This window comes from Gymnoscopelus braueri, assembly GCF_963280865.1.
Source record: "Gymnoscopelus braueri genome assembly, chromosome: 4".
Taxonomy (NCBI): domain Eukaryota; kingdom Metazoa; phylum Chordata; class Actinopteri; order Myctophiformes; family Myctophidae; genus Gymnoscopelus; species Gymnoscopelus braueri.
The window spans coordinates 22,518,666-22,540,291 of record NC_137605.1 but is presented as its reverse complement, the minus strand read 5'-3'; the positions used below and the strand labels follow the sequence as shown (position 1 = coordinate 22,540,291).

Here is a 21,626-nt window from a genome sequence, read left to right as displayed (position 1 = left end):
TGTTTATGCTGTTGTTTATCTGGGTCTGTCATCAGACCAAGGCCCCATTAACAGCAACTGGAGGAGGGAGGGAGGGTCTCTAGGGTCCTTCTTCTCTGATGGCTGCCCCTTAAAGGCGCCTGAGCAAAAGAAGAAGGGAAAAAAGTGGAGGAGCGGGGTGGGGCAAATGGGGAGACATACAGACAGGAAGTGGGTGTAATTTCCTCAGGAAGCTATCAGAACCATTTCCTGTTCGACCTATCTGCAAGAGTCAGGTTGAGAAAGAGCGGAGAAACAGAGCGTGTGTGAGAGAGAGAAAGAGAGCGAGTGAGAGACACGGAGACAGAGAGAGAGACCGAGTGAGAGAGGCAAAGGAAAAAAGGACAAAGAAAAAAGCGAGAGTGAAGTTATATGAAACCTGGCACAGAGCTCTACACATGAAGACACCTACACGCTGCCAAATGCCTCGGAGAGTCACCGAGCAAGTCAGAAGAGGAAGTTAACTTGGCACCACCGTGATTAACTGAGCAAATGAGGAACTAAGAAACGCAGAGCATGCATGTGAAAGACAGCATGTGCAGCAGGGCACAGCAAAACAAAAAACATCAAGAATAATGTTTATTCTAATTGCCGTCTCTACATCCGAATTTAATAATGTGAAATGGACACTGGATTTTACCGTGTAGGAATGTGTACTTAAGATGAACACAGGACAATGCAGTGTATGCACTAGGTATGCATAAACATGCTGTACCCTCCAAGCACACCATCCATCATAAAACAGCCTTTTTTTTAGACCTTATTCTTTTATTGGATTTAGTATTTGGTCAGTTTAGAAAGGCAGAAGGATATAACTTCACAATTTCAAATGTTAGTTTGGCCACCATGACTCCTGACACAAACAAATATTATGGTTGGTCACCAACTAAGTGAAATTAAACACCTTTCTGGAATGAATGGAAATGTTTTGCCACACTTTCTTTTCCAGACTTTCTTGGAATCCCAGAACTTTTCGTTCAGGGAACTTTCTTGGAAATTACCAAACTCATTTTCCATTCTTTTATGGACTTTCCAAACGGACTTCACACACACTCACGTTCAAAGCCTGCGTAGAAGGCCTGCAATCTTAACTTGGGTCTGACTGCTAACACTAGTCTATATAAACCCCTATAGCCTAAACCAGACAAGAAAAAGAAGGAAGGGGCCTAGAAGGGAGAGAGAGGGGGGGATAGGGGGCGTGGAGAGAGAGTGTAGGAGAAATGAAATGAGAAAGAAGGGGGGCATACAGTATGCACTATGCACTGCAGCAGGAAATGAAGAAAGAGGCAATACCAGTGGAAAGAAAGAGAAACCAGGCCATGGAAAAAAGGGGTGTGAGAAAGCGTGGAAATAAATGTCTACCAAGCATTCAAGTATCCGGAAACAAGTTAGCAAGTACAGATCTGCATCTCAAAGGCTACAGCCTAGGGCCGCATCATTACTGTATGGCAGTGATGAAATTTATATTTTATTGCATGTTGTGGATAATTTCTTACAGGTGTTCTAAACATAATTAAACATGTTAACAACTTCCAATATGCCAAATGTGAAATCCACTTTGGCTACTACTACACAATTATTCACTGTGGCAACTAAAACCGCGATACAACTGTACAGCGGTGTAGAACAGTGGACTGGTGTAGCCCTCTTGTGACCTACAGTATATCTATGCTTCCATTGTAGCAAACACAAAGCAGACGGGGGACGACGTACTCCAACCGTGACCAAAATGGTCTGCAGCTAGCATGGCTGACATTGAATCAGCACCTCTCTGAAAACAGCCGCAGAGACCCTATGTCTATATAAAACGTGTGTGTGCGTGTGCGTGTGTGTGTTCATGTCACATTAAGTTCAATATAGCTGTAAACAGTATGCCTGGCCACACAGACACAGTTTCTATAACTGGAAGATGAGAACTGAGCATGAGGTGTGCACAAGTGTGTATTGCAAAATAATGCATACACATGCTCGTGTGCATGGGTATGCTGTGCCCAGGATCCCCCATACGAGAAGATTTGTCAAGATTTTATAGCCGATCAACAGGCTCGCGATGCAACTTATTGTGAGCTTGTAGATCGGCTATTGTCAAACCTCTGAAAAATATTTAAACTGTTCGTCAATTTGCTGGGAACCACCTAGAACCTTCTAAAGGACCCCTGGGAGTCCCCGGACCCCACTTCGAGAACCACTTACCTACACACACACACACACACACACACACGCATGCATGGACGTCGTGTGTGCGCACTAGGCATGGGACAATATGAATATTAATGTCACAATTATTCTGACCAAAATAATTCCAATTCACAATATTATCCTGATAATCATCAAAATGGCACTAAAACATTCTGGAATCACTTTACATTTAGTTAAGAAACAAATATGTTTATTGAATTATAGGACACAGTGAAAAACTAACAAGGGCAGATTCAGACTCTCGCCAACACCCATCACAATGAGAGGGGAAAATCCATTCACAAAAATAATCTATCAACCTGATATCCAAGCTTTCACATGTAATGGTTCAATTGGTTGTGTTGTAAACTTGTAAATGCATAGTAAATGATAATAATCATGATCAATATTTTTTTAGAATGTAGCAGGAATGCAAAAAACAACAACAATCGGTCCGCATGCATAAATCAAGGATAAATAAATAGAAAATAGCAGCTGTGTCCTAGTCAAACTAGAAAAAGTGCTCCTCGGAGCACAGGTCCCTGCCAGGTCAGGTAGGTTATTGTGGGCCAGCAATGTTCGGAATTCACCAATCAGGATGGAATATGAAAAATCTGACGGATCTCTCTTTATCACTTGACTAGAGATGATGTGTATCGATTTGCGTGATGTTTGGACAAAATTTGCATTTGCAGATACATTTGCTTTCTCTCCAAACACCTCAGGAGGTGGGGAGGCTCCACTCGTCGACAATAGAAGTGTCATCAATACGCCCACTCGCTGAATGTAAATTCACCGGTCATTCACAGCATCCATTCATACATTGAGCCGTTTTGGGCTCAATCGGACATTACGGTGGACTGGGTCCTGCCAGCATTAAGTCGGTTGCATGTCCGATCCAACTGAGCTGGAATGTTGCGTGCACGCATACAGCCCCTCCGTTTAAAGTCTGGAAAACTTCCATAATACTGTGCATGTCTGAAAGGGACCATCGACCGACGGCCGCTTTTCCAAGTTATATTCGTAATTATTCCAACAAAGGAAATTCTCCACAATAGTGACAATACAATTATCTTGTGTTTTCATCACAATGAAAGATATAATCTATTTTAGATCATCCCATCCCTGATGTGTGTTCTGTGCACACACACACATCACGATTACCATCATTATACCACTGATTAGATTATCCACTAGCTTCTCATATTAGATCATTCAGTGAACATGACTGAAGATAAGACTAGTCAATTCAAAGATATAATTCTGTTTGAAGATGGACTGTAGTAGAACACCACAGAGTGTAAACATAGCCTGAAGATGTCCCTGTGAAAGTGATAGCAAACATCAGCTTCACAGATATCAGTAAAACAAACTGCACTGGCTGACCCTTGACCTTTTAGCAAGTAGTAATGCAGTGAATGGTTTGAGAGAAAAGAACAGATTTGTGCACATAAAGTGGTGGGAAGAAAGTAAATGTGTTGTGTATGAAGGGAGGTGTTCACATGATGTGAGCATGGAGCAAAAAGTTTGAGAATGAGAGCGACTAAAGAGTGAGAATATACCCTTTCAACCCCCTTCCACAACCAACCTCATTTTTGGGCGGTGAAACCGCCCCTATATGTGTGGTTTGGATATTTGTACAGCAAATCCTGCGCTGTGATTGGCCAAAAATGTACCCCGCCTAACCCTGCACCGTGATTGGCCAATCACAGTCTATTCAGGACTGTGATTGGCCAGTGTCACATGACACATGTGCATAGCCCTATATAAGAAACCATAACTTAAAAAAAAACATAAATTTGTTTTTTTTTAAGTTATGGTTTCTTCCATCACTTCCATCGGAATATGACTTTCATGACTTTCATAAAGAGTGTTTCAATAAATGTATTTATCTATTGTACATGATTGGTTGACTCCATTCAGTATTGTGATTAGCTAGCAAGACACCGCCCACTTCACACAGGGTGTGATTTTTTTTTTCTAAATCCCTTTTTGGGCTTGTTTCATCTTTTCACCTTTCAAAAATATTAAAATGTTTTCACTTTCTCCTCTCTCTCTCTCTTTCTGTCACTCTCTCCTTCCATTACTACCTTCAGCTCAAATAAGCGCCGTTTGTTCGATCACTCCTCCAACACAGCCGGGGCATTCATAGACAGGACACAAGAGCCAATTATGGAATTTAACGACCATTACGTAGTGGCTAAAATAAGATTACGCCCCAATAGAGTAGGTAAAACAGAGGCAGGTCTTTCATTGCTCCTGCACACACACACACTTTTTGCTGTGTGCATCCCTACCCCCTGCTCAGTTAGAAGAAGCCTAAAGTGACCATATTAGTCATTTTGGTAAGTGTGCCAGGCTCTTCCACTTTCGAAAGAGAGAGACTGTTTGCAAGTGTCTTGAATTAAAAGGATCAGTAAATCCCAACGTGACCTTCCCTTCCTGGGTCTCCCCTATGCCTTCTCGCTCTCTGCTTACGACTAATCTGGCTAATATACTGTAAGAATGCTGAGGCAGGCGATCAGGCTAACCACTCTTTTTTTAAAGAGTTTGTTCAGGTCTTAACACCCCTGTCTGCAGCTCATAAGAGGGGAAGTTTCAGAGGGGAAGTTTCAAACAAGGAGAACCCTCGAGGTTTTATTTTATTATACGGTTTCAGTAGAGCAGACAAGCAAGCAATTTGGACCACAGCACTTCATAATGATGGTGAATTTCCCCATGCCCATTGGCCAGCCCTCACCTCACCCCAGTCCAACCCCATGCCCACCCCTGGCCCTCGTTAGCCTCCAGTCTCAGAGCCCACATCTTCCACGCGCAGGATAGGCCTTCTGCCTTAACAAGGCTGCATGAGTAACAAGCTCCTACTCTATAACTCCATATGTAGTTCTGAACTGAACCCACTGCTTTTGCTCTCCGTCAGTCTTCCCTAATGCTTATGGCCAAAAAACACTGCCCTCTTCTGCCAAAGTCCATTGGCATCTCCTGAGTTCCCCCCCTCCTCTGCTTCTCTCCCGTCAGTGACCTCCCTCCATCTCTCGTTCTCTCCAGTAGACACCCGACCCACCCCCGTCTCCCTCTGTCCCCACATAGAGGTCAACGGCCTCATGGAAACATTTGATAGGCGGAGGCCAATCAACTGGCATGGATTGGCAGCTCGCAGTCAACCTCCAGCTTGGCCTAATCGCTTCCATATGTACTGTAAGTGTGTGTGTGTGTGTGTGTGTGTGTGTGTGTGTGTGTGTGTGTGTGTGTGTGTGTGTGTGTACAGAGGGATAATTGCCAAACACAGAGGCCTTTGATTAGCATTTGGGACAGACTGAAGTGCTCCTCGTTCAGCTAAGCATGTGTTTTATCTATGCGCGTGTCCAACATCCATTTTGCAGATAGGTTATAAATTCAACCATGCAAACCAGTTATACCCAGTTAAGGCTGAAAAGGTTCTGGAAGGGGTGTAGCCTGCCCAGAATCTGGGCTTCTTAGGAATACGCCTGTAGACACGCAAACGTACATGGCAAATAACACACATGCATGCACACACCTCGATCAACGGTGACAACCGTGCAACACGCATGCAATCCAGATTTGCAACATTCTTCACGGGCTAGGCCTATTAATAAGGCATCAATTCACAGCCTTATTTTTATCCCAAAGCACTCCAGATTGTACTCAACATTCTTTATAAGCCAAGTCAGACTCTAGGCCTATATCAAAATCTCAGGAGTGATAACTGTTAACTGCTGTAGAGTCTGGGTTATCAAATGCAGGAGCGTAAAACAGATGCGGTAATGGGCATTAAGACATTCATGAAACTCAACAAAACAAATATAAGATACTCCTTTTATGAGAAACCAATTAATTTATGATCACACTATACTTTCAGACTTACACACATACACTAATACATACATACAAACACTTTGGTAGAGCTTTGGGTTGTGTAGTTACCTTGCCATGATGTAACTCCAAAGGTGGACAAGAAATCAAAAATAACTGCTCTAGTGATTAGAAATTGATCATTCAAAATATGCTCCTCATTGACTTACATTGTACGCTGAAACAGCTCTTACGGTCACTATTTGAGCAAATAAACAAACACAAACAAAGTTGATTCCGACAATATAGAGCATCAACAATCCCAGTATTTTTTTTTTTTTTTTAATAAAAATGTTAACTTCCTGTTGATTTTGCCATTTTTTAAAGAAGGAAACCCGGACTGGATCCGTGGATCCGTATCTTCAAATAGTAAAATCAACAGGAAGTTAACATTTTTCTAAAAAGAAAAAAAACGTACTGGGTTTGGTGATGTTCTATATTGTCTGAATCAACTTTGTTTGCGTTTGTTTATGTGCTAAAAGAAAAAGAGCTGAAAAAAGAGCTGTTCACAATGTAAGTCAATGAGAAGCAATGGAGCAATTATTTTTTATTTCATGTCCACCTTTGGAGTTACATCATGGCAAGGTAACAACACAGCCTAAACCTCTACCAAAGTGGTCTTGCCCTTTAACCCCACCCACACTCCACCCCCCCACCGTCAAATTCTCCAAGAGTAAACATGGACTCCGCTGCCTAGCCTCGCTTTTTCCACCCTGACCCCTCGAATGAAAGAGCTCATTCTCTCCTCCTTTCCCTCAGTCTATATCCCGTCTCACTTGCTCCCTTCTGTTCTCCAGCCACCAGTCTGACTCATGCTTAGGCGGACAGATGGATGGATGGAAGCAGCTCTTTCCATTTCCTACCTGTTTACAACAAGGGGACGCAGGTTGCATTCTAGGGCTGTGCTGGTGGTATGGGTACAGGAGAATATGCCTGTGCACATAGAGATACTCAGGCTGCATTCTTCTGGCCAGTGAAGAGGTCATTCAGTGTCTGGGGATGTCACTGCACGGTGCACACACTTCTCAGACACACGCCAGTCCACACACAGTCATATGACATACACACGTCAAACGTCGCTCATACAGACAAATGCAAATGCACATACAAATTTCCTCTCTCCACATTGTAAGCAGTAGGGGTGATAGTAAATGCACCCACTGGGCATGCTATGAAGGCCCTCCCAAGACTTTTACCATAAACTCAACCACACCAAACCGATGTCTAAACTTAATCATACTAACAGTGTCTAACCTTAACTAAAATCTATTAATTAAAACGACCCCAAACCCATGTCTAAACTTAAATATACAAACAGTTAGGGCTGAACAATAAATTAAAAAAAAATCAAAATCGCAATATGAACTAGTGCGATTTCCAAATCACAGTACAATTAATTATATAATTGATTGTACTGTGATTTGGAAATGTTATTTGGTGATATCACATGAAAAACCCTAACCCTTTCCCGTCATAGCATCACCAAGGATAAAAACACAATAAAGCTAGAGGGCTTATTTCCGTTATGGTCCTCTTAAAAGAGAGGGGGTTTCTAAAATAGGTACTGTATGCAAATTGCATTCAGTGGGCTACACAATACCACCGGTATGGTCCTTTAAATATCAATTAATGTTGACACTGACAGTATCTAATGTTGTGGAACTTGTGGTAGTTATATTTTAAACAATAAACAGAACTGAAGCTCGACTTACAAAAGATTAAATTGTGTAACTCAAGTCTGTTGCACTAAGACTAGAGGGTTTAAGTGGTTAACTGAAATGTATTAATGAAACCACATCAAACTCATTTCTAAACGTAACCATACTAAAGCCTAATGTACAGGTATTCTGTGTGAGCCAAACCACCATCGCTCATGGCTCTGTATTAGATATAATTTGTAGCCATGATGAACCATGAGCAATGGCTAGGCTCACACACAGAATAAATTAGGCTTAAACTAAAATGTATTAAACTGCAGCAAACACTTCTAAACTAAGTGTCTAGCAGCTTAACAAAAATTCAATAAACCATACCAAACTCGTACCAATAGTGCCTATAATGCATGCCAAGGGGGTGCATTTAGTTTTTTCCCAAGCAGGAGGAGACTATGACCTTGTAGCCCAGAGATTTTCAACTCCAACACTGAAATACACTGCTGTTGGCTTTCAATCTAGCTACCTAATCAGAGACTACAAAATTGTAGGCAGCCAGATGAACACAATTTTCTATCTGTTCAAATAGAAGTGTAGTGGTTAGACTGGAGTCCCCAATATCGCAGAGAGCTACTGGTTCAGAGCCTGCCTCTAATGTATCATTCAGCACTGCACATGTCAATCTTGAACGACGGAGAAAGCCGTCATAGTTCAGTAGCTGAACACACTGATCTTCGTCTGTTAAAACTGGAATACCTGTGAGCTAGCTTACGGCGGAAAAAACATTGCCCTGTAAGGGAGCTGATTCCATCTCTCCGTTTGCCACATGAATGCACTCAACAATGTCATGGAATGGGAACAGTGTAGGTCTGCACAGTGCACACATGCATGTACAGTGTGAACAGTGTACTGTTGGGCCTGCAGACATGCACACATACACTAAGTATATACACACATAAGCCTGCCTGCACCAAGGGCGTGATAATACATTAATGGGTGGTTCACCACGCTTGTGGCAAAATAATTGCTATAACAGACATTTTTTGTTGTTGATCTATTCAAAGTGAACTTTAGTTTGCACATAGCCTGTAGTGTATAATCCAAACAGTATCTCCTGATAAGAAACAACAGTCAGCACTTTGCCAACTTGTGTTTGTCGTGAGGCAGCGTTTTGGACCGCTGATCTGAGTTACAGATGAAAGGTCAAAGGTTCAACTCCCATGACAGATACACAACACGCCCATCAACAGCCATGTGTTGAAGCGTCCTTGAGCAGGAAACCGTACCATCATCCAAAGCAAAATGCTGAGTGTTCAATTTAACTCTGAATATACAATGTTACTGTGTACTGTAGTACTCTAGACAATTACACCTACAATGTAAAGCTTATTCTGATTACACTATTAGAGTTATACTGATGTGGTTTGTGTGTGTGTGTGTGTGTGTGTGTGTGTGTGTGTGTGTGTGTGTGTGTGTGTGTGTGTGTGTGTGTGTGTGTGTGTGTGTGTGTGTGTGTGTGTGTGTGTTCAAACTTTTCATTATCACAAATTAGAAATTTGGCATTTGGGCTTAAGACTAAATGTTTTCCCTTTCATTTGTTCAATTAATATCTGTGCATGTGCGGTTGCACACATGAACAAACACACCTTTCAAGGTGTCATGTTTCACAAAAGGCAGGGATTACCACAATACACTCATGTTATGCAACAAAGGAACAAACATGGTTTCTGGAGCAGCAGCAGATAGAAGAAGACTATCCCTCTCTGCTCTGTCTCTCATTATCTGCTGCCTGCGCGTCAATCGAACTGCAGCCAGAGAAGAATACCTGCGCACCCTTTGAAGTCCAGCCCTAACTACAGTAAATTATTAGTTTCCCTGGGAGCCAGCTTCAGGGTTCTGTGGGGCACCCCGAGGCCGTTCCATGGTTGGGTGTCATCATATGCTGTAATTGGTAGACCTCACATAGGGTAACAAGTCAAGTACTGATCAACTCTATTGCCCTATAGCCCCTGGTAGACACTGTAGGACGTATGTGTGAGTTTATGTAGGCCTGCAACAATAGTGAGAGAGGGGGGGGGGTGGGAGAGAGAGGCAGGCAGGGAGAGGCACCTCTGATTAAATAGCCAACATTCCTTTTAAAAAGGAAGAGACGGTAGCCTTTGAGCTCGAGACAAGCCTCCACTTGCAAAAAAGGGTGAGAGAGTAGGACGAGAGAGTATGCGACAGAGAGAGGACTAGAGAGACAGAGAGAGACTGAGGGAGAAAGAGGGAGAGGATGACAAGTGCTGTGGGGTGTTCCCCGGCCTAGTCCAACGGAGCGAGACAGGAAGTGGCAAGATCTGATACACATCAGGCCTCTGTGGTGAAGTGGACGACTGGCTGACTGGGTGCCAGGTTGACTTGCCTTCCTGGCAGGCTGGCAGGCTGGCTGACATGTCACAATGCTCTGGTTTCAATTCAAACTGCCATCACCTACAGCCCTTGACAGACACAGCACAGCACAGCTTTAATAATCAAGGACTCGAATAAATGTTGCTACAGAGGTGTGGGGATAGCTCGCTCTACACAACTCGTGCTTGTAGGCTATTAATTCCACGTAGGCCTAGAAGCTACAGAGAACCAAATAAGATGACTTGCTATGGTAACCAATAGAGTAGTCGTTGTTCTTTGGGGAGGTTGAGTGTCTAATGAAAACATGAGGTCATGCTAGCACACGCAAACCCACACTGTTGCTTTTCCAGCTTCAGAGGCTTTTTTTGTTTGTTTTTTTCCTTAGCTGTTACAGGCAGACTCAATATGACTCAATTCGAGTCTATCATACTCTTGTTGTAGTCAGTTGGTATTAAAGCCACAAAACAGAAAGAACCCCCGTTTCAATTAGCCTACAATGTGTCTGCTTACTTTTTAGCCGTTCTGAAAAGAACTGTGCAGACACTGTGGGAAAACAATATGGATAATCAATGATGTACACCCTAATTATTGAGCTTAGTCTGCACTGACCCCCACTACATATTTGGGCTACATTTGATTAATGATAAATGGGGGGGGGGGGGGTCACATGAGAGACAGACTCAAATTAAATTGTGGAGCCTCCTGCTATGCTATCAGGTTGAATAACACAATGTTGACCAATTAAAAAAAGAGATAAAGGAAGATTGAGTGCCCACACTACTTAAGGCTATCTTGTTCTAATGATTAGCTTGGCCCAGTCTGAGGGACCTTACCTGAGCTGGACAAAGCTGAAATTAATCAGCACAACCAAAGAAAAAAGTTGGGACGTGCTCCTAGCCTCCTATAGATCCATAATATGAACTGAGGGAATGAATGGTAGTGAAAACTAGCTTTGTTTTTTAAACCACTTTCAATGGCTACCGTAGGACTTAGGTTGTTAATATGAGCGGACTGGGAAACCCATTGAAAACACAACTGCCATTCACACTGAGTACTATAACTATAAAAGATAACTATAACTGTAAAGTTCACCATTGTATTTTTTTTATAGTTGGTGTGAACTATGTCATCCATTTGACTGTCTTTAAAACGATATCTTTATAGTTATCGTGCCCGGTGGGAATGGCGCTTAAAGACTAATTTACTATACTATACTATTATAGTAGTAAATGACTCAAAGTATAGTACACTTGGGAAACATACTATGAGGTTGTCTCCAATCTCCATACATCTACATCTGGGAAATGGAAAGATATTTAACCACTTACACCCTATACACTTTGTTGACCGGGGTCCCCCAGGGGTCTGTAACCGGTCCCCTCCAACGCAGCACGTTGTGAGCTTGTAAAGATGCTATTTTCACTTCAGCGAAAGTTCACCTATTTTTGCTAAATGTTCACTTTTTATGACATGCACAGAATAGGGACGCTAGGGGTTGAAGTGCTTAAGGAATGAAATGACAAGTCTATATCTATTCTAGACATACTGAAAATATCCTTATATATAAATGGATATGGTAGGTAGCCTACATTGTTGAATTATGTAAGAGAAAACAACAATATCGAGACATTATCTGCTTGATGCATAAATATCCTATTGTGATCAAACTTTTAAGTGACGTCACCTAATTCAATAGGTTGCGATTTTTGCCCCAAGTTATGGTGATTTCATGTTTCTGCAGGATGACAGACTGGCTCTTCAACAAGCATGTATCACATTCCATTCCAGCCTTGTTTTGTTTTTGAGTTTTGAGGGGGGGGGGGGGTAGTTCAGGGTTTGTAGTTTGGGTATTTTCACAATATTTAACTGTGGAACCGAGTCAAACTAAATGTTACGCCTCAACTCCTACAATTCTGCTTGTCAGGGTGGGGGGTCTCCAGTTCAAATTATTATTTGGGGGGGGGTCACGGCCAGAATGGTTTGGGGACCCTTGGACTAGAGCACTGGTTCTTAACATGGGGTCCAGGTGGGGACCCCAGGGCTCCTTGAAGGGGTTCCCCGCTAAATAATTGATAGTAATAGAAACTAAATGGACCCTTACAGATCTGTAACTCTGAGTCTTACAAATGGAACCAAATGGACCATCAAGAGTTAAATTAGGCCTAAAGCTGCAATCCCGGTGGGGGTGCTGCCTTCCATGCAGGAGAGAAGGCACGGGTTCGAATCCCGGCTAGGACACATTAGTTACAGAATGCAGTATAATCTTTACACTGCTGCACCAATAATAACCAGTGGTGGAAAAAGTACTCACATATTTGACTTATACGGAAAAGTATCAAAACTGCAATGTAGAAATACAAGTTACAAGTAAAAGTCCAGAATTCAAAATTTACTTGAGTAAAAGTACAAAAGTATTGGTATCAAAATGTACTTTCAGTATCAAAAGTAGAAAGCGCTCATTATGCAGAATGTCCCATTTCACAAGTTTTCCAAATGTCTAAACATCTTTTGAAAATAGCAAATCTACAAGCTCATAACTTACTGTACTGAAGTACTGAAAATTGGAAATACTCCAGTAAAGTAAAACAAAAAAAAAACTCAAACTTGTACTTAAGTGCAGTACTTGAGTACATGTACTTCGTTACTTTCCACCACTGAATTAATAACCCAGAAGGATCCAAAAGAAATATGCTAATTGTGACTGACAGGCTCTTCGGCCAGCATGTAAAGTCACATTCCGTCCCAGCTCTGTTTTGTTTTAGTCCGAATCAGCTGTTTTTTTGTGCCTTTAGACCAGACAGAACTCACGACGTGTTCTTCTGCAGCCAAACACAACATTCCTCCAGCTACTGTCTGCTCTGATCTACCACGCTCACAGGGGGAGGGGGGGGGGGGTCACCGATCTACAAGCTCACAACGCTTCGCGGACGCGACGCGTTGTGGGCTTGCAGATCGGCGATTTTTGGCGCTCGAGCGACACCGTCGTACGTACGACGAAGCAGCTGGAGAGGATGAAAAAAAAACTCCCTACCAAATAATATCACCGAAGCCTTTTTATTTTAAGAATATATTTTTTTTTACACATATCACAAAACGTTCTCCAAAGCACCAGTGGTGAAAAGTAACCGAGTACGTACTGAAGTTCTGTACTTATGTGCCATTTTAATGTATTTTTATTTTTTACTTTACTGGAGTGTTTCCAATTTTCTATACTTTTACTCCACTATACATCCACTTCAAACTTTAGTTACTTTGTAAAACATACGTTAACCACTTCAGCCATTGCTATTTGAAAATAGCCGACGGGTTGTGAGCTTGTAGATCTGCTATTTTCAAAAGATTTTGTATACATTTGGAAACATGTGAAATGAGATATTGTGCACAATGAGTACTTTTACTTTACTACACTTTGAATACCGGACTTTTAATTGTAACAGAGTATTTCTACATTGTTGTGGTATTGGTACCGTCTATTACTTCAGTACTTCTTCCACCACTGCCAAAAGCACTCATTTGCACAAACGTTAAAAAGAGAGCGTCGTTACTCACCTGAAGAGACAAATGACGGACTAAACGTCTAGTTATAGTTTCCTGTTACAAAGTTGCCGTGTGTCAGTGGAAAAAAACATTGCACACGGAAGTACCGAATCCAAAAGAACACAACAACCCCCACAAATATATAAATGTGTTTTTCTTTTCTTTCTATCCCCGTCTGTCGAAGGCGCGGAGCACTGATTAAAACAACGGCAGGCACACGCAATAATGGCGTATGTTGATTTTGGTCAATGGAAATAAATGGACCTCAGCGAAACCAACGGGTTGTAAAACTGGTTATATCGTAACTTTCCGCCTGGGTCTTCCTGTCAAGTGAAAAAAATGGGGGGGAGAAAAAAAAAGAGATATCCTAAAACGGGTTGTTTCCGCACTGTGTTACATTGTATTCAGTCCCCTCGTTCAAAGAGCATACAGTGGTGGCTACATTTAATTGAGTACTTTTAAAATATATATATATATTATTTTATTAGTTTTTTTTCCTGCAAACACATGACTGTTATTTCAAATAGAAATTGTACTTTTGACAATTTAGAACCCAAACTTACAAAAATATTATATTTCAAATATTGTGGAAAATAGCCGATCTACAAGCTCACAGCTACCTCTACCTTTGTTGTAGATGTACAGCAATGATATTATGTGATGCGCACTTACTGCTGTTGACTAATTATCATTATAGCCTATTCTAACGTTTGCTGTTTTACACAGTTTGTAGATGGAGCCACTTCTAAAATAGTAATAGGCCTACACAATGCAGTGAATGCACTTATTTTTTCAAATCACGTGAGTCCCCAGATGACAGTGAGTGAAGTGACAATTTAAGGACTTTTAAGACCTTTAATATACCTCAAAAACAAAGAAAAGAAAAAGACAATTTCTGCACCAAAAGTTATACTATAGTAATAGTAATACAATTAACTATGCTATAAAAACTGGTCAAACATTGGTCAAATTGTCAAATAATATAAGAAAGAGGCAACAATTGAAAATAGCTATTTTCACAATATTTATCTATGGGACCAAGTCAAACTGAATTAAATGCCTCAACTCCAACATTCCAAGTGCTTAGTTGTCAGGGTGGGGGGTCCCAATCAAATCTGATTATTTTGGGGGGTCCGTTCACGGCCTAAAAAGGTTGAGAACCACACTGGCCTATCATATGGTATGGATGTCGTGTAGGCTTGAGGCCTACACCCTGTACTTTGACTGTATTTTGTACTTGTTGCTCTTGTTTTGTTGACCTGTACAGCACTTTGGTCGGCGACAGTCGTTTTTAAATGTGCTATATAAATAAAGTTTGATTTGATTTGATTTGTCAAATTACACCGAGTACACACACAACACAACTCGCATCTGTTTGCCTGCCAGTACCTAAACCATTGCCAATGTTTGCAGAGCTTAAATGAAACTTTGTTCTCTTCCCTCCTCGATGAAGGTAGCAGCATCGCTTCCACACAGTCTCCACTGCGCCACCATGTGGACAATAAGAGTACGACTTTGCCTTGTTCGTTTAGGTCTATTAAATCACTGGTTCTCAAACCTTTTCATGTCAAAGACCCCCAAATAAATATGTATAAAGATTAAATACCATCTAAAAAATAATAAATGATGTTTTGTGCTATGCAAGATTTGTGTAGTTAAAATGTTTCGTATTTTTCACATTTTCTCAAGATTTTTGGAAAATAGCAGATCTACAAGCTGATGCTATTAACTAATTTAGCTGTGCCCTGGGACCTCCAAGGACCCCTAGGGGTCCCCAGATCCCACTTTGAGAACCACTGTATTAAATTATCATACTGACGCTCCAGTTGTAATGAATTGATTTTCTTTTTTAATTGAATAGTTTATTTGTTTTCGGACACAGTTAAAAGACAAAGAATACTTAAAATAAAAGTAATAAAAGTTAAAATTAGAAAGTAATACAAATGTGAAAAAACAAAAAAATACAAATAATTCCAGAGTGCACGAAAAGGGCATTGGAAGAAGTTTATCTAGTCCGACTCCTTCTTGCTACTATAATGTATCCATCAAATAACATTGAGGAAAAAATCTAAGACAGAAAATTCCAAATCTTGTCTTTAGGACTATAGTGACAAGGATTGACACATTCAGAAATGACTGCATTAGAGGATCAGCCCAGGTTGGAAGGTTTGGGGATAAAACAAGAGAGGCAAACTAGCTAAACTTCAAGCATGTCTTAAAGACATAAAGAGTTGGATGACCCGGAAACCTACTCCTCAACTCGGACAAAACTGAAGTTATTGTACTTGGCCCTAAGCACCTTATGACAAATTAGCCGATGAGAATTTTACCCTAGATGGCATTACCTTGGCCTCCAGGGCCAGTGTAAAGAATCTGGGAGTTACGTTTGACCAAGATATGTCCTTTCAATCCCACATTAAAACAAAATCAAGAACTGCCTTTTTTCACCTGCGTAATATTGCAAAAGTTAGGCACATTCTGCCTCAAAATAACGCAGAAAAACTTCACACATTTGTTACTTCTAGGCTGGAGTACTGCAACTCGTTATTATCAGGCCCATGCAAGTATGTCTCTAAACAGCCTACAGCTAGTCCAGAATATTGCTGCCCGTATACTGGCAGGAACCAGAAAAAGAGATCATAATCATATCACTCTCCTCGCCTCTCTGCACTGGCTCCCGGTTAAATACAGAATAGAATTTAAAATTCTCCTCCTCACCTACAAAGCTCTTAATGGACAGGCACCACTGTATCTCAAAGAACTCATCAAGCCTTACCTGCTAATAGAGCACCAGGGCGTTCACAGTATGCAAAAATGCTTAATGTTCCAAAAAATATTTAAGGTTAGAACAGGAGGCAGAGCATTTAAGTTTCAGGCACCTCAGCTGTGGAACCTTCTCCCAGTTTTGGTCCGTGAAGCAGACACACTCTGTATAAGACTAGATTAAAAATGTTTCTTTTTGATAAAGCCTATAGATAGATTACTTTTCTAAGTACTCAGTCACCCTACAAAGTTAAAAGGGTAAGAATAAGTAAAAGGTAAAAGAGGGAGGGGACCTCTCCCTCTCCCCTTCTCTCCTCTCTCCCTCTCCACCTCCACCTTCACCTCCCCCCTTCCCCTCCCCTCTTCCTTACATCCCCTTCCTCTCTCTTCTCGTCCTCTCTCTTCTCGTCGTCTCTCTTCTCGTCCTCTCTCTTCTCCTCCTCCCCTTGGTTGTGTGGGTTCATGTCCCATCGGTGCAATTGTAATTAAAACTGTACGGACTGCCACTCCGTAAGACCTGCCACTAACTCGACATCCGGGGACCCGCTCCCCAGAGGTTTTTGTGTCTCCCATTTCGCAGTTCCATGGAATGTTATTACGGACCCCCAGCTGCAGATCAAGAGTGTGACCAGGCCTCTCCATGGAGCACGACAGTGGATTGCTACTATATACTATACCACTATACTGTATATTATCTTAACATTCTTATTCTATACCACTATACCAACATTATTGTTGTATTATTATATACTATCTTACACTATTATATTTACTTATTGCTACTTGTATCTCCCTCTCTGTCTCTCTGTCTGTCTCTCCTTCTCTCTTCTTTCCCCCCTGACACGGTCGGGCAGATGGCTGCCCACACTAGAGCCTGGGTCTGTCTGAATTTTCTTCCAGTTTTTTGTTGCCACTGTCGCAAAATTGTGTCTTGAGACAACTTCTTGTGATTTGACACTTTCATAAAAATTGAATTGAATTGAATTGAATTGAGTATCCAGGAGAGTTGGTCCCAGGTGGTGGTGTTTGTAAGAACTCCATGTCGTGCATGGCTGTGTGTCAGGCAGACAGAGATATCCCTATGTCAGACTGGCTCAGACAGGAGAGTCGGTATCTGGTTGTTTCATATTTCTCTAAGACCATATATAAGTAATATTACCAGGGGTAATGAATGAATTGAATACCAAGGCCCTCATTGGAAACAAGTCCGCAAGGACTTTTATGAACGGACCTGTTAGACAAAGTATTTTAAATGTAACTGTGCTGTTTTACATTTTTTGCCTAATAAAATATTCAATCAATCAAAAGTAACATTAACTGTTCCCCTCTCCCAGGTTAAAAAGCTCCAGACCAAAAACACAAAGTCTGAGCATCAGGTGTATGCGGAAAGCAATGCTTGTCTCTCAGATGGCAGCAGGGACATGGTCCCTTATGGGCCTGGAGAGTTCGAGTATAGGATCATAATGGGAAGACTGGAGCCCAGGGCATCATGGGTTGTTCACCTTTCAACTCTTGCTGTTAAAAAGCTCCAGAAAAAAAGACTTTTGCAACGAGCAAAGGTGAAGCCTATTCCCACCACACCCAGTATACATGGTATAGGTTCTGACATTTCTGCAGTGAACTCTACACCCTCTCCAGGGCCATAAGGGGCCATGTCTCTACTGTATCCCCACTGAGGAGCCTATATCTTCCCCACACACCTGATGGTCCAGCTCAGTCCCTGAGTCTGGAGCTTTTCAAATCCGTAGAGGGGAGAGGGATACAGCGCAGGACTTCCTGGACTTCCAGCCCCCTCTTATCTCCACACCCACACCCACCCAGACCCCGCTCTACCCACCTGAGGGCCACCCCAGCACTCCCGCACCGATCCTTTCACTGACCTCAACACAGGCACCCACTCCTCACCTCTGAGGTACCAGGCCCATCTGTGACTTTGACTCCTGAGGCATTTGACATTGTGGAGCAGTATCTCATATGAATTTGAGAAATTGAAATAAACAATAAAGCTAAGTTTTAATTTACATGCACCCAGCAAAATACTGTATACTTTTACACAAGAAATAGATTTGTGACGAGAGGAAAACGTGGATGGTTGTTTTCCTGCCAAGGAGTATTATAGGTGCAAAATAAGTGCTTGCAATTGATACAGAATTATTATTGAATAAAATTCCATTTAGTTTTAGTAATATTTAGTTATCTGAAATGTTCTAGTTTTTGTCTAGTTTTAGTCGACTAAATATCATAACATTTAGTTGACTAAATCTACAGTTGATTTACTCGACTAAAATGTATTTTGGCGGGCCTTGATGGTGTCGTAATGGCTGATTTTACACTTGGTTGCATGCCGAAAATAGCCGATCTACAAGCTCACAACTGCTATCTGCTATTTTCAGAGCGCAACAGCCAAGCGCAACCAAGCATAAAATGAATTGTCTTTTAGTTCTACTGGATCTCTTCTCCACTCGTCCCTCCCTAACATTTTAGTCTACATTTTATTTGTTGTATTGTTATTGTATGTATTTAGTCATATAGTTGTAGTCATCATAGCTTAGTTTTTATTTATTTATTATTTCGTTTTTGTCAGTGTTAAAAGGTAGTCGACGAACATTTTTCGTTTTAGTTTTAGTCGACGAAATCAACACTGCTTAAGGCCAAATGAAATTATTTAAAGTTTTCCCCACATAAAGTTGCGGGTACCTCAACTTTCAGCAGCTGTCACAAGTTCCTATAGGCCTAGGCCTATAGTTATTATTCTTTTTATTGTGTGTGTTATTACCTTTACAAACACTTTGCTGAAGCAATTTCTTGGTAAGGAATTTGAGAAAAGTTTTTTTTTGCAATAGCTTGGGCTATAAATACAAATATTCACCATATAGAGTTTCAAGCAGTTTACTCACTTTTTATCTCAAATGAGAATATGCCATTGAATTCCCCATTTATGAAAACCTTAAAAGGCAAAATGTATTAATTGATTAATTGGTCAAAAAGATATATTTGTAAAAATATATTTCAGCATAGTGGTGGCCACCATCTTTAAATTGTCCATTTTGAGGCATTACCAATATTTTCTTTTAACTGGACATACAGCAGATTTGGATTCAGCACCCCTAACCCCTAAAACATGTATGTCATAAATTAACATGATTTGCCTTTGGGGTTAAGATTTTTGGAAATCTGACCTACAGTAGTCTATCTCATTCAAGGCACGCTGCAGCGGTCACTCGCTCCTGTAGGGTTACACTATAACATTAGAAGGATTAGAGACCCTTCCACCCAGCAGTCTGCCCAGCTCCTTATCCAGGCCTCAGTCAAACCTTGACTACTGTAACGCCCTCCTACTGGCCTCCCGACATGCTCACTTAAGCCCCTCCAAATGATCCAGCATGCCGCAGCACACCTGGTCTTCAACCAGCCAAAATGTTCACATGTTTCCCCCCTTATACGCTCCCTCCATTGGCTCCCATTTGTTGCCCGCACAGAGTACAAAACACTGATGTTGACCTACAAAGCAACCAAAGGCATGGCACCCCCATACCTTCAAAGCCTGATCCAACCCAACAACCCCTCCCTCTCACACAGATAAGTTAACACAGGGAAGTCTGTCTAAACCTTCCCTAAAACCCCTGGGACAACGCTCCACACGTCCCAGACTCTTCTCCCCCCTGTCTCCCAAACTGTGGAACAAACTCCCATTGCAATTAGAACTGCAGACTCACTCCCAATCTTCCAGCGTAATCTGAAGAATAACCTCTTCAGACACCACCTCACCCCTTTTTCACTCTCCCTGTACGCCCCACCTTTTGCTCGATTGGTGCTATCAACTGACCTGGTTACAATGCAGACACCTTGGTCATTTGTTCTAATGTTTTTGCTACTTGTTTTTCTTCACCACAATGTTTAGAATGTAATTTATTGAAACAGATGCTAGGTTGTTTTTGATAGTATATTTTTTGCATGCTACTATGTACAGTATGTGTATGTGATTACCCTGCTTATTGTAAGCAACTCTGGATAAGAGCATAATACTTAAATTGTAAACTGTAATTGTACACAGTAAAATCCTTCATCCGTTCATTTCATTCTGAGTGTTATAGCATGGGACTAATTGCTTAGATTTGAACACTCTCAGTGTTAAATTAGCACCCAGAATGTTGCAGTGTAGTAGTGGTGATATTGAAACATAACGGTTAGAATATCTACTCTAAAATAACTCGCTCAAGGACCACTGGTGTTCCCCGGATCCCAATTTACAATGTTACAGTGTATATAATATACTGTCTAATCCGGGAGTTAAACTGTGTTGACTAAAACCATTGGTTTCAGTTTATAAATAATTAAGGTTGTGCCTGGTGGACAAGGTGAATATCAAACATAATAAACATTATGATACAAATCTGACCAGCCCCAAACCTACAGAGCAAGAATCCCTCTTCACCTTCCAAGGCTAAATATCATTGATTCACACAGTGAATGCATGAAATGAAGCCACGCAACAGTCCACTCGTCCAGAATAATGTTTATTGCTTTTGAAGATATTCATCTTTTCTTCTTCTTCTTTTTTTTTACCACTTGGCATTTTTCCTCTTTACAATAAAACAAAGAAAAAGGAACAGGATAAAACCAACGCATCCATTTTGGATGTGTACACACGCACATCCATGTATGCAGATGTGTACACACACACACACACACACACACACACACGCACACGCACACGCACACACGCACACACACACACACACACACACACACACACACACACAGACACACACACACACACACACACACACACACACACACACACACACACACACAGACACACACACACACACACACACACACACACACACACACACACACACACTAAAACCTATTTACAGCTGTTAAGTGTACACCACCATACAGAGATGTCAGAGGGCTTTTTCCTGTAGCAAATCAACAAACATAGAACTTTACATTAAGTTTACAATAGAGCTTTCACAACTAATCGTATACTGCCACTGTACTGTATGACAAAACATAAGGCTCTGAAGCTGTACAGGATGAGCTAGTATTGCACTCTGTGCTGAAAGACATGGACGATAAGAAGAGGGATGTTTCGTTGGCCTTCGGTTCTTGGCAGAGCAGAGATAAAAGGTGTCTCTTCTTTAGTTATTCTTTTGTTTTCCACATTTAATGTCTTCGAGCAAAAAAAAACAAAAAACAGAGACAAAA

General features: G+C 41.3%; 1 protein-coding gene across 4 annotated transcripts in view; it reads right to left on the bottom strand.

Annotated features, from left to right (window-relative positions):
• The window catches only part of arhgef1 (Rho guanine nucleotide exchange factor (GEF) 1), a 47,797-nt gene extending 33,813 nt beyond the window's left edge, over window positions 1–13,984 (bottom strand). For all 4 annotated transcript variants that reach the window (XM_080426819.1, XM_080426822.1, XM_080426820.1 and 1 more), the window contains exon 1: window positions 13,662–13,984. The gene's annotated coding sequence lies outside the window, so the exon portion shown is untranslated. The remainder of the gene's footprint in view (window positions 1–13,661) is intronic.
• Window positions 13,985–21,626: the final 7,642 nt, after the last annotated feature.